Source organism: Podarcis erhardii, assembly GCF_964252035.2.
Source record: "Podarcis erhardii genome assembly, chromosome: 15".
NCBI classification, from domain to species: Eukaryota; Metazoa; Chordata; class Lepidosauria; order Squamata; family Lacertidae; genus Podarcis; species Podarcis erhardii.
The window spans coordinates 25,389,221-25,402,976 of NC_138505.1; the positions used below are offsets into that span (position 1 = coordinate 25,389,221).

General features: G+C 48.2%; 1 long non-coding RNA gene across 2 annotated transcripts; it reads left to right on the plus strand.

The window, feature by feature from the left end:
- The first annotated feature begins 9,938 nt into the window (after positions 1-9,938).
- LOC309330490 lies at positions 9,939-12,678 on the plus strand. 2 transcript variants are annotated; one of them, XR_014151432.1, is made up of 2 exons: positions 9,939-11,150; positions 11,445-12,678. It is a non-coding gene; the product is annotated as an uncharacterized lncRNA (long non-coding RNA). The 2 variants fall into 2 exon arrangements; XR_014151433.1 differs by having other exon boundaries at positions 11,125-11,256.
- The last annotated feature ends 1,078 nt before the right edge of the window (positions 12,679-13,756 follow it).

The following is a 13,756-nucleotide window of genomic DNA, read 5'->3' on the forward strand; positions in this document are numbered from 1 at the left end:
TTATGACGTTTCCTGGAAAAAAACTTAGCAATTAATAATAATAATAGCCTTGTCTTCCTCTGTATCTCCTGTGGCGCAATGGGTTATTGCGTCTGTCTGTAAACAGACAGGTTGGTAGTTCGAGCCCACTCAGGGATGGCAGGATTTCTGCATTGTAGGGGGTTGGACTAGATGGCACCCAGGGTCCCATTCTATGATTCTATGACTTTGTCCAATCCTTTTTCAGCCCTGTCCCAATTTTGTGGCCCTCACTACCTTTTGTGGGAGCAAGTTCCACAGTTTAGCCCTGCGCTCTGTGAAGAAGTCCTTTTCAAACAGTCGCCTACAATTACCTGATTTCAAATGTGGCCGTTTATATGACTTTACAGTGGTACCTCAGGTTAACTACATAGTTAGTTGCGGAGGTCTATACTTAACCTGAATCTGTTCTTAACCTGAAGCACCACTTTAGCTAATGGGGCCTCCTGCTGCCGCTGCACCGCCGGTGCACAATTTCTATTCTCATCCTGAAGCAAAGTTCTTAACCTGAAGCATTATTTCTGGGTTAGTGGAGTCTGTAATCTGAAGCGTATGTAACCTGAGGTACCACTGTATATGTGTGAACATATCTGGGACATTTCTCTGGTGCCTGGGTTTTGCAGCAACTTCTCTGGGGACAGCCCCACCATACGTTTAAAACACATGACTTCCCCCAAAAAATTCTGGGAACTGTTGGTTGTTAAGGGTGCTGGGAAGTGTAGAACTGTGAACAACAGTTTTCCCCCCTTTTTTGCAGGAAATCTAAGTGGTTCAGAATTCTAGCAATAACGCCCCCCCATCATGAAAATCAAGCAATGCTCCCGAAGTTTAGCAAGAGTTAAAACAATGACTCTGAGGTTCAGCAATTGTTCTCCCCCTCACAAAACACACCTGGAATTCATAGCTCTGCTCCCCATAAAGGTTTGCAGCTCCATCCTTAAGCATAATTAAGTTTAACAATGTATCATAATCCACCCTCACATTAAAACCTTTAATACTCAATTTTACAGTACCCGGTGACTCCATTTCTTCCCCCTCTCAAAGCCATCTCTGCGGAATGCAGCCAGTTTTTCCCCTGGAAGGCCCTGCCTGCCAATCTCTTCCATTAGAAAAAGATCTCTCTCATTTTATCCTGTCCAATCTTTTTTTCTTTCTTTTTTTGAAAAAAGAAATATTTTTTTATTATTGATTCGTATCCAAATAGCTTCCAATGATTGAACTTCGCAGAACCCTGTTAAGCTAGGAAAGATCTCAGTGATTCTGTTAAAGTTGGCAGTCTGCCCAAAAGCAGCAGGGGGACAGAAAGTGGGGGAGGAAGTGGAGAAAGGAGAATGATGGCGCAATCTTTTGCCTATTTGGATGGCGGTCAATCGAGCTAACTCCCACCAAGCAAAGTGTGTTCAGGTTTGCAGCCTGAACCACGGCATGGATTAACAACAGAACCCGTTAATATATAAAATTAGGAGCAACACAGCATCTTTTAACAGCGGCTAATCATTCTGCAGGTTAATTCTCAAGCTTGCACACCAAGCTGCTAATTTGTGGCCTACAACAGAAATGTGATACGTGAGGGCTGGGGGTAGAATGCATCCCTCTCTGAGAAATGATGGCTTGCAAAGGACACCCATGCAGAACTCGAACACAGAGCTGACGGGTTCGGCTCATTGCACCACACTGGTCCTTAGCACTGCTCTGCATATACACAGCTTCTGCTTATTTCAAAGTAGCTGGCGCCCCATCACAGGCAGAGGCGAGGGTACCATGGACAGGGCTCAGGCTGACTTCTTCCTAAGAGCAGTGCTCCGATGTTGTTTCAGCACTGGCCAATCTCAGACTGAGCCTGAAATAGGAGCCTCAGCCCTACCATTGGCTCCCAGTGTGTTTCCGAGCACAATTCAAAGTGTTGATGTTGACCTTTAAAGCCCTAAACGGCCTCGGCCCAGTATACCTGAAGGAGCTTCTCCACCCTCATCATTCAGCCCGGACACTGAGGTCCACCGCCGAGGGCCTTCTGGTGGTTCCCTCATTGTGAGAAGCCAAGTTACAGGGAACCAGGTAGGGGGCTTTCTTGGTAGTGGTACCCAACCTGTGGAACGCCCTCCCATCAGATGTCAAAGAGATAAACAACTACCTAACATTTAGAAGACATAAGTTTTTAAAGCCCTATACGGCCTAGGACCCTCGTACCTACGGGACCGCCTCTCCTGGTATGCCCCACAGAGAAACCTACGGTCTGCAAATAATAACATCCTCAAGGTCCCAGGCCTCAGAGAGGTTAGGCTGGCCTCAACTAGAGCCAGGGCCTTCTCGGCTGCGGCTCCAATCTGGTGGAACGCTCTGTCACAAGAGACTAGGGCCCTGCGGGACCTGACATCCTTCCGCAGGGCCTGCAAGACAGAGTTGTTCCACCAGGCCTTTGGTCAGGGCGCAGCCTGACTCCCTCCTCTGGCAACCTGCTTAGAATCTTGCTTAATTAGTTGCCATTAATTTGATTTTAATTGATTTTTATAATGTAATATTTTTAGAATGTGTGAATATCTGATGGTTTGATTGTTGATTGTTGTTAGCCGCCCTGAGCCCGGCTTCGGCTGGGGAGGGCGGGATATAAATAAAATTTATTATTATTATTATTATTATTATTATTATTATTATTATTATTAATGTGTGACATTTTAATGTATTTTTCATGTTTGTTGGAAGCCGCCCAGAGTGGCTGGGGAAACCCAGCCAGATGGGTGGGGTACAAATAATAAATTATTATTATGTTGTTGTTGTTGTTTAGTCATTTAGTCGCGTCCAACTCTTCGTGACCCCATGGACCAGAGCACGCCAGGCACTCCTGTCTTCCACTGCCTCCCACAATTTGGTCAAACTCATGCTGGTAGCTTCGAGAACACTGTCCAACCATCTTGTCCTCTGTCGTCCCCTTCTCCTTGTGCCCTCCATCTTTCCCAACATCAGGGTCTTTTCCAGGGAGTCTTCTCTTCTCATGAGGTGGCCAAAGTACTGGAGCCTCAGCTTCACGATCTGTCCTTCCAGTGAGCACTCAGGGCTCATTTCCTTAAGAATGGATAGGTTTGATATTCTTGCAGTCCATGGGACTCTCAAGAGTCTCCTCCACCACCATAATTCAAAAGCATCAATTCTTTGGTGATCAGCCTTCTTGATGGTCCAGCTCTCACTTCCATACATCACTACTGGGAAAACCATAGCTTTAACTATTATACCTCAATTGTGAGCTCTGCATTGACTGAGATGGGTCTCTTCATTGAAAGGGGTCCAGCCTGCTTCAGCAGCTGTCAACTCTGATGGAGACAGTGAGAGGAACATTGCACTAGGACTTTTGAGCTGGAGTCCTCTGAGCTAGAGGAGGACAAGACAGCATCTTCAGGCTAGATAGGCTGGTGGCATCACAGGCTGTTTTTGAGGAAGTGCTCCCAGTAGTTTAGGTGCTGAACATAAGAAGAGCATGCTGGATCAGGCCAGTGGCCCATCTCATCCAGCATCCTGTTTTCACAGTAGCCAACCAGAGGCCTCTGGGAAACCCATAAGCAGGATTTGAGCACAAGAGCATTCTCCTCTCCTGTGGACTCCAGCAACTGGAATTCAGAAGCATTGCCACTTCCTGCCATGGAGGCAGAACACATCCATCCTGGCTTGTAGCCCCAACAGCCCTTTCATTCAGGGATTTTTCTAATCTGCTGTGAAAGCCATCTAAGTTGATGGCCATCACTATCTCCTGTGGGAGCGAGTTCCATAGTTTAAATAATAATAATAATAATAATAATAATAATAATAATAATAATAAATTTTTATTTATACCCTGCCCTTCCTGGTTCAAAAACTGGGCTCATGGTGGCTAAGAACAAATTTAAAACACTTTAAAACACTTAATTATAAAAGCAGCATAAAATACAGTATAAAAACATGAATAACAATAAAAATCAAAACTCAATTAGATAATCCCCAGGGCTAGCTGGCTGAATCGGTCCTACTTGGGCCAGCGAGGAGGCCAGGGGAGAATTAGCTCTGGGGTCTCAGAGCGGGTAATCTTCATAAAAGGGAAGACGGAGGGAAGAGACGGGAAATAAAAAATCAGGCTGAATTCAAATTAAAGGCCAGGTGGAATAGCTCTGTCTTACAGGCCAGACAGAAGGAGGTTAAATCCTGAATGGCCCTAGTCTCATGGGACAGAGCATTCCACCAGGTTGAAGCCATCACTGAAAAGGCCCTGGCCCTGATGGAGGATAGTCTGACTTCCTTAGGGCCCGGGACCTCTAAACTATGGTTATTAATGGACCTTAAGGTCCTCTGTGAGGCATACCAGGAGAGGCGGTCCCGTAGATACGAGGGCTCTAAGCCACAAAGGGCTTTAAAGGTCAAGACCAGCACCTTGAACCTGATCCTATACTCCACCTAGTTTAACTATGCACTGCATGAAGAAATACTGTCCCCGAGGGCAGTCTCCTTTCTCACTGTAAATCCCTGGACCTGAAGTCTTCCTGAAGACATAGACCCTGACCTCTGGGGCCATGACAGTAAGCTGGTACAGAAGGACTACCCATTGGGTGGTGCTTTGTACCAGTAGCATATTCTCACCCCAGTGAATTTGTCTGCATAAATAGATAGCCTTTCACCACTCACTGTTCCATCCTCGAAAAAAAGCACAGGGATACCATTTGAGCATATGGGTGAAATAAAGCAGAATGAGTGCGGTAGAATTTAATTCCTGTGCAGGGAACCAGTTAAAAGCCTGAGTGCCACTTAACGCTTGTGTGTATGTGTGTGTGTGTGTGTGTGTGTACCGTTTATTCGCTAGCACCAGCACTTTGTAAGGTGATGATGATGATAACTCTGGCACACTGAGATAATTGATGGTGCAACTACTTTGGAAATGACGGCTGGCTTCATGGCTGTATATTCTGGACCTTTCCCACTCTACCTACACCCAGAACATTTTTGTTTTATCACTAAGAACATTTGCATGGCTATTAAGAGTCCATCTGTTCTCACACTCTCTTGCCTGGATCATAACCGTAATCCTGGTTTTTTTTATAGTGGTATCCCATTCGTCTCCATGGCAATGGCCGATAATGGGGCCATGCTCAAGGCTCTTGAACATAAAGGAAGGATTGAATTAGGAGGAACATGCGCTCATGTCAAGGCCAACCACTGGGGAGCTAGAAGGTCAACCCCAACCCAGGAAACTGCCTTATTCTGAGTGAGACACTTAGTCTACCTGGCTCAGTATTGTCTACACTGACTGGCAGTGTCCCTGGACATACCAAAGCTTGGAATCAGGGCCTTCTGCATGCAAAAGTGATGCTCTGCCACTGAGTTGTGACTCTTCTGCTTAGGAAAATAGGAAGCTGCCTTATACTGAGTCAGACCATTCGTCAGCATTGCCCATTATAGTTTCTCTGCAGGGTTTCTCTCCAGGGGACATTTTCAGCAGTGGTGTAGCATGGGTTGCCAGTGCCCGGGGCAAAGCAAGTATTGCACCCCATAAACCATTAAAAAGTGTACAGTATGGGGGGTGAGACAGAAGAAGAAAGAGTGTAAGAGAGTCTCAAATCCTGGAAAAAAGAAGGAAATGATCCAATTTCCTTGGGGAGGGGGTGCCAAACATTGTGCTAACTTCCTCCTCACTCTTGGAGGGGTGCGGAGGGAGAGAGGTGATTATGGGAGATGACGGTGTTGTCAGAGAAGTAGAGGATCATCTTGGGGGGTTGGCGGGAGCAGAGGGGGCAGGCTGGGGCAGTGGGAGGGACGTGGCTGCCACTGCCTCCTTCTCAGCTCGCGCCACCTTGCTGTCCCCTATGAGCCCCACACAGGGTCATAGGGGGGCTGTGGGGGTTCCTGCTGGAGAGCATGGCCAAGGCGCATGGCTCCCGGGTGCACACTGGGGGAGAGAGGACAGCGGCTGGCTTGGAGAAGAGGCAAGTGGGCGTGTGGGAGCAAGAGGCTGGGTGAACTGTTTGTGCTCTGTCACTGGAAGAAGTTTCTGGCATGTCTGTGGAGCGCCCGTCCTCCTTCGCTCCCTGTGGGCCCCGTGCGCCACGGAGTTGCGCAAGAGCGAGCCTGCCCAACCTCAACTCTTGGCCAGCCCAGGAGCAGCAGCAGCAGCAGCAGAAGAAGAGGAGTTTGGATTTGATATCCGGCTTTAGCACTACCCGAAGGAGTCTCAAAGCGGCTAACATTCTCCTTTCCCTTCCTCCCCCACAACAAACGCCCTGAGAGGTGAGTGGGGCTGAGAGACTTCAGAGAAGTGTGACCAGCCCAAGGTCACCCAGCAGCTGCATGTGGAGGAGCGGAGTCATGAACCCGGTTCACCAGATTACAAGACTACTGCTCTTAACCACTACACCACACTGGCTCTGGATAGGTGTGGGCATCTCTTCACTGGCCACAAGGAGAAGGAGGTGCCACCCCAGCCCTGAAAGCTGGGCTCAGTGTGGCTTGTCTCCCTGCAGCAGGAGCTCAGCCATGTGGCCTTGGTGAGGGAGCCCCATTGCACCGCTCAGAATTTTGCACCTGGGGCAAGCACCCCTCGGGTCCCTTGCACGCTACGCTATCGATTCCCAGCCCTACCGGAAGATGCCATTGGGGAATGAATCTGAGACTTTCTGCATGCAAAGCAGATGTTCTACTACTATGTGTTGGAATGTGTCCAAGGGAACGGGGGCAATTCGAAGGCCCCCAGCTGGCTCCAGCCCACCGGCCAGCAGCTGGGCGAATTCTGGTCCTTGGAACAGCATCAAAACAGCGGCACACAGCTTCGGAAGCCTTCAGAAGCTTGAGCACGCCTCAATCAGCAGAATGAATAACACGCAACAGAAGTGGTGGACAGAGGCACACGTAAAGCATATTTACAAGCAGTTTATTCAGCACAAAGGGAAACATGTCTGCTCTCCTTCATGTCTAAGAGCAGGAATCACTAAGCAAAAGCAATACACAAACAAAAGTTCCCAGCAACCTGTGCTGGAATGTAAACCATAGCTGTCAACTGTTCCCTATTTGGTGGGAAAGTCCCTTATCCCAGCGCCGTGTCCCGCTGCTGTCCCTTATTGATGATGTCCCTTAAATTTCCCGGGTTTCAAAGGAAGCAGCTCCTCTCCCTCCCTGCCGGCCAGAGAGGAGGGAGGCTCCAACTGTGTTGCTTGGCTGTGTTGCTCACCCAATAAGGAGTCTAAGAACGACTGGGAGGTGGAGCTTGCATGCCTTGTGCCGATCAAATCGGCCACGTTGCCTGGGGACTCGCCTTTGCTCAGCGCTTCCCAGTGGAGAGGTGACAGTGGTTTTCCTTGCTGCATCCCCTTTGCCGGGTTGCTGCGCTGTGGGAACCACCGCTTGAGGCTTCGTTTGGCTGCTGGCTGGGCTTTCTGACTTTGGCTCGGAGGGGTCAGAACATACCTGTACCTGGAAAATCCCTTATTTTGGCTGCTGATCCCTTATTTTTGAGGCTGCTGGTCCCTTATTTTCAAATCTGTAAGTTGACAGCTATGATGTAAACAGACATGTGACATACAACAATCCACATATCTGTTCCTCTTAGGGTGGAATGGAACATCAATATCCTAACACTATGCTACATAGAATCATAGAATTGTAGAGTTGGGAGGGACTCCAAGGGTCATATATTCCAACCCCTTGCAATGCAGGAATACAGCCCTTCCTTTTTCTGGAATGAAGCCACTAGGATACCTTTCGCTAGTTTTCTCTGCTTAAGGGAGAATGCATGGGTTGCAGTAAAGGTAAAGGGACACCTGACTATTAGGTCCAGTCGTGACCTACTCTGGGGTTGCGGTGCTCATCTCGCTTTATTGGCTGAGGGAGCTGGCATACAGCTTCCGGATCATGTGGCCAGCATGACTAAGCCGCTTCTGGCGAACCAGAGCAGCGCACAGAAATGCCGTTTACCTTCCCGCTGGAGCGGTACCTATTTATCTACTTGCACTTTGACGTGCTTTCAAACTGCTAGGTTGGCAGGAGCAGGGACCGAGCAACAGGAGCTCACCCTGCCACGGGGATTCGAACCGCTGACCTTCTGATTGGCAAGTCCTAGGCTCTGTGGTTTAACCCATAGCCCCACCTGCGTCCCTACGGGTTGCAGCAGGGGCAGGCAAAGTTTACATTGTTGTAGGAATACTGTAAGCGAATGAGGTTTGTGCTGGCGTGACAGCGAGAGAGAGACCATTTTACCTGTGCCAAGCTAAGTTTCCGGGAAAGACCAGACATTCTCTCACTGTGTTGAGCAAAGAGCTTGGAGCCCCAGGAATCCACTCGCGTTTGGTTTTTGCAAGCCTTGTACTGCCTGGAAATTTGCAGCTCTCTGCCCAGTGAGAGACAAGGCTGGCAGCTCTCAGGGAACAGCAGGGAACGAAAAGCAAAGTTCTGTATTTATTTTTCGAGGTTACCTACAGAGAGATGAAAGCGCAGACATGGGCAAGCAGGAATCACTTAAGGAAGCAACGAGGTGCGTGCTTGTCTCTCTGTGTGTGGGTGGGGGCAATGGGACCCACAGCACTCCACATCTATTGCTCCTAGTGGTACAATAAAGAAATGTGTTTTTGCAGGTCTGACTTCGAGCTGCATTTCCTGGATATTCAGAAGGGAAATCAGAGAGCTCTAGATAAGAGCAGCAACAGAGTGGTACCCAGACCGGAGTCTGGTATGTGGTTATTCACATTTCTCTGCATCAATGCATTTTTTTAAGGAAGAGGTACCCTGAAACAGAGGGCCCTGCTCCTTGTGGTCCAAGTTGGACAGGTGAGTGTGACTACCCATCTGCCAATCACTGAGCACCAGTTGAGCCATTTCAGCCTGTGCAATTAGGGGTTCAACTGTGGGCGGGGGGCAGCATGCCAGACAGTGCTGGATTTACATATAAGCTAAACAAGCTATAGCTTAGGGCCCCACTCACTTGCCCCCCCCCCAAAAAAAATTCAAAGGAAAAAAAATACTGGAGGTACATTTCCAAAATATAATATAAATACAAATAAGATAAAACCTACATACAGCAACAGTGTTTTGTGTTGTGTAGGCTCCTATGATGTAAGTAATGGGCTCCGCCTGCTAGCCTGCTCCCCAAAATATCACTCATTTGCTCATTTCTATATATAGGGTAGGGACACAGGTGGTGCTGTGGTCTAAACCACTGAGCCTTGGGCTTGCCTCTTGGAAGGTCGGCGGTTCGAATCCCCGCGATGGAGTGAGCTCCCGTTGCTCAGGTCCCTGCTCCTGCCAACCTAGCAGTTCGAAAGCACGTCAAAGTGCAAGTAGATAAACAGGTACTGCTCAGGCCTGCTTCCTCTCCTCCTGTCAGTTACTCTTAGCTTTAGAGTAAGAAAACCAACCATATAAACATTGCCATTCCTCAGCCGAGTTGTATCTAAGGCATTGCAATGAGCAGTACAGCATAGCTAAAAGGGTATTTGGGAAGAGAGTAAAGCCAATGAACTGTCTGAGCAGAAAGCACAAAGTCTATCAGGAACCTGTCATGGAGAAAGTGTAGGATTGGGTTGCCAGCATCGAGTTCTGTCCAGCACTGCCTCACAAACTTGCCGCTGTCTCTGGTGCAAGGCAGTGAGAAGCTGCCCTTGCATTTATGTAACTGTGTGTTAACTGGCTTTAAAGGGCTTTTACAAATACTTGTGGTACGGTGGCCTTTTTTTACATCCCACATTATAAAAGAAGTGTGCTCTTCTGGTGGCACTGAGGAGGCCATGATTGTTAAATTTGGTGGGAACCATGTGCCAACAGTTGTGCAGAGCGTTACGCTTTATGCTGTATGTTTTTCTTCTTCTTACAAAGATGTACTCCTGTCTGCCTCTTGTCACGTTTCTGTGCCTGGCTGGGACAAAAAGAGCAACCCAGAGCCTTGGAACAAGCTGTGACCCAATGACCGGTACAAGGTATGGTAGGAAATATTTAACTAGGGTTATGATGCTGGTTATCTTATAGGCCAGGGATGGGGAGCCTGGTGTCCAGCAGAGATTGTTGGGACTCCAACTCCCATCAGCCCCATCCCTGAAATCTACAGAAGATGAGATAATAATAATAATAATAATAATAATAATAATAATAATGGCCATTTGGTGGGAGGAACAATAAGCTTCAGCTTTGGAAGGCCTGGTGTGTGTGATCACAGCATTTGGGGTTGGACTAGATGACCCTTGGGTTCCTTCTATGATTCTTCATTCTCCTCTCCAGTTCAATCTTCTAAACTCTGACTGAATAAGCAGGATAGATCCCTGAGTTTCTGCCATTGACTTGCGGTTCTTCCTGCAAAATTGCTTTTAAGCCCATTAAAGTTGAATGATTAGAGATCCTCTCCTGCAACTTCCGAGTCACCTTCAATGGTAGCCCCACGTAGAGCGCATGGTAGTAGTCCAAGCTGGAGATAAGGCTTAACCGTGCTGCCCTCTTTCAGTTCTATGCGGTGAATGCAGACTATGACAAGCTGAAAAAAGGAGCGCCCAGATATCTAAAGAGCAAATGAATCTGGGAGCTATAGTTTGGGTCTTTGGGCTTGATGCTTTTGTAGCTGGATCTGTAATGGCTTTTAGTCAAATACAATAAATGATTGATTGATTGATTGATTGATTGATTGACTGATTGGTGAAAAAGTGCTTTTTTACAGAGATGCTAACTTTCTCTCTGCATGCCATTCCTTGAACAGCAAAGATAAGGCTTGCTTTCATTGCTCTGTTCATTTGTGCATATGACTAGTGTTATGTGGAGGGAAATGCAGCCCCTGGGCTGAAAAATGTCCCCCTCCTGCCCCCTTAGGTGGCCGGTGTGGCCTTCACAGATATAGACACAACCTGGGGGAGGGTGTTCTGGCTGCTGAGCTGCGCTCCCCCCCCCCATTGTGAGGGCTGAGGGTGTGATGGTGATGCTTCCCCAGCTGCTGCCATTGTCTGTGGATTGACTGTGATGCCACAAAAACATTTGGCAGCTGAGCAGGTATAAATGTGGGCCAAGGCGCAAGCCTCAGCAGTTGCCCTCCCCAGAGAGAAATGGGCAGCTCGGTGGCACTCAGCCCTGGTGGTCTCCTGCCCCATGGCAGCACGCTGACAAGTGGAAGGAGGCAGTCGCCCAGTCCTGGGATGCTGTGGAGCAAGGAGAAGGCAAGTACAAACTTTACTTGCTGGTGGGATCGCTACCTGAAGGCGACGGATATTCAGCTCTGAAGCTGGTTGATGTCTGGCAATGGACCTGGTGAGGCTGCAGCTGGTGGGTGGTTGTTGGAAGAGTTTGTGTTCAGGCTAGTGGAGGCTGTGAGGCTACGCTGGCTGAGATGGATGCAAAGTGGTTTGGAAGCCTTGTTTGTTAACAGGCAGCCAAACAGAGGAGGAGTCTGGGGGGGGGGGACGTTGTTGGATGGGGGCCATCCCACTCACCTGTTTGCCTTTGCCTTACAGGGATGTCCGGAGCCGGTGAGGTTTTCCCCAAGTCCAAAGTTATGAAGAGAACCGCAGGACGTCCCTATTTACATTGGAGAAATGAATGCGAAATACTGGCAGTGAGCAATGGACAAGGCCGTGGCCGTACCTGAGAGACGAGCTTTGAAGGGAGACTGCAGGCGGACATCTGCTGCATTGCAAGTGATGGGGCAGTGGGGAGAGAGAGGAAAATGAGGGAGGAAACATTAGGCCACATTAGTCCATTGGAAGTGCTATGAAGACGCTTTGAACAGGAATGGCTTCCCTTCAGGGATTCTGGGAACTGTAGGTGGTTAAGGGGACAGAGAGTTGTTAGGCGGGTTAGGCTTAGGCTTAGGGTTAGGAGTAGGGTAGGGTAGGGGTAGGGGTAGGGTTGAGTTGGGGTAGTGTTAGGGTTAAGGTTCCCTTATTTTCAGGGAACTCTGGGAATTGTAGCTCTAGTTAAGAGTTATGGGGTAGGGGTAGGGGTAGGGTTCCCTTCTTGTCAGGGAACTTTGGGAAATGTAGCTCTAGTTAAGGGTTAATGTGTAGGGTTAGGGTTCCCTTCTTGTCAGGGAACTTTGGGAATTGTAGCTCTAGTTAAGGGTTAAGGGTTAGCGTTAGAGTTAGAGTTAGTGTCAGAGGTAGGGGTAGGGTTCCCTTCTTTTCAGGGAACTCTGGGAATTGTAGCTCTGGTTAGGGGGTAGGGCTAGGGTTCCCTTCTTGTCAGGGAACTCTGGGAATTGTAGCTCTGGTTAGGGGGTAGGGCTAGGGTTCCCTTCTTGTCAGGGAACTCTGGGAATTGTAGCTCTGTTTAGGGAGTAGGGTTGGAGTTCCCTTCTTGCCAGGGAACTCTGGGAATTGTAGCTCTAGTTAAAGGTTAAGGGTTAGCATTAGGGTTAGAGTTAGGGTTAGCGCCAGGGGTAGGGGTAGGGGTAGAGTTCCCTTTTTGCCAGGGAACTCTGGGAATTGTAGCTCTTGGAGGGGAACAGGGGGTCTCCTAACAACTCTCTGCACCCTTTTCAAACTATAGCTCCCAGATTCTTTGGGGGAAGAAGCCATGAGTGTTTAAAGCGGCTTCATAGCACATGAAATGGTGTGGATGTGGCCCTGGCCTCCCTCACCCCACTGCCCCTTATTATTGAGGAATCGAAAAGATTTCCCCATGCAAATCTCTCGGAAACAATGTATTTCATCTGGAAAACTATTTAATAAAGTTTACTTTTTATTAAAACCTTTGAATGTGTTTGAACTGTGTTTGAGTACGTCGAGAATGATTTTACTTGAAAGCAATGCCCTTAGATTACAGAATCATGGAAGAGTTAGACGGGACCACAAGGGTCTTCAAGTCCAGCCCCTGCAGGAATCTTTTCCTCTACATGGGGCTCAAGGGATGGCCCTGAGATTAAGGGTCTCATGCTCTACTCAATGAACTATACGGATTGATCTAAATAGCAAACACCAATTATTTATTTTTTACAATTTACAGTGGTGTAAAATAAAGGGTGTAGGAAATGAAATGATTGTTGCCTTTTCATTGTTTAAGGGTGTTTTGTTAAGACTTTTGATTCAACACACATATTTCAATATACAGTTGTACCTTGGTTTTCGAACTTAATCTGTTCTGGAAGTCCATTCTTAAACCAAAGCGTTCTTAAACCAAGACGTGCTTTCCCATAGCAGCAGGGGACTCAATTTACAAATGGAACACACTCAACAGGATCTGGAATCAAACGCCATCATGGGAGGGGGTGGGTGGGTGCAGACCTCAGGAGACCCTAAAGGGGATCCCTTATCATTTCCTCCCTAGGGATTGGAGGAGATCAGCAGCACCTCCTGTTCAACAATAAGCTGCTGGCATGGGGAGGAGGTTGCTGAGAAGGAGGCAGATCTGGCCTCCTGGAGTGCACTGCAGCCTTTGCTGCCACCGTGGCAGTGGAAGCAGTAGCGGGCGATACATTCCTTCGAGGCAAAATCTGCTGCCCCTGTGGATCCTGCTGCCCAAGGCAGTCGCCTCACCTTGCTTCACGGAAGAGCTGGCCCTGACTAGAGCACAGAATGAGTTTCTTCTGCTACCTCCAGAAATGTCTGTCCGCCTGCCCGCCCTTTTGTGACCTTCTCTCCTCCCGTACAATTAGCAGGGACCCGAATTGATCTGTGCGCATTTACCAATTGGCAAGCCTTTGTAGCGTTAATGAATGAGCCCTCAGAGGGAATATATTGATTGGTTTGCAAATAGCTCTTGTTTGATACCTCTGCAATGTAGCCAGCCCTGCTGTTTTTTAAGGACACAGTAGATTCCCAACATTCCT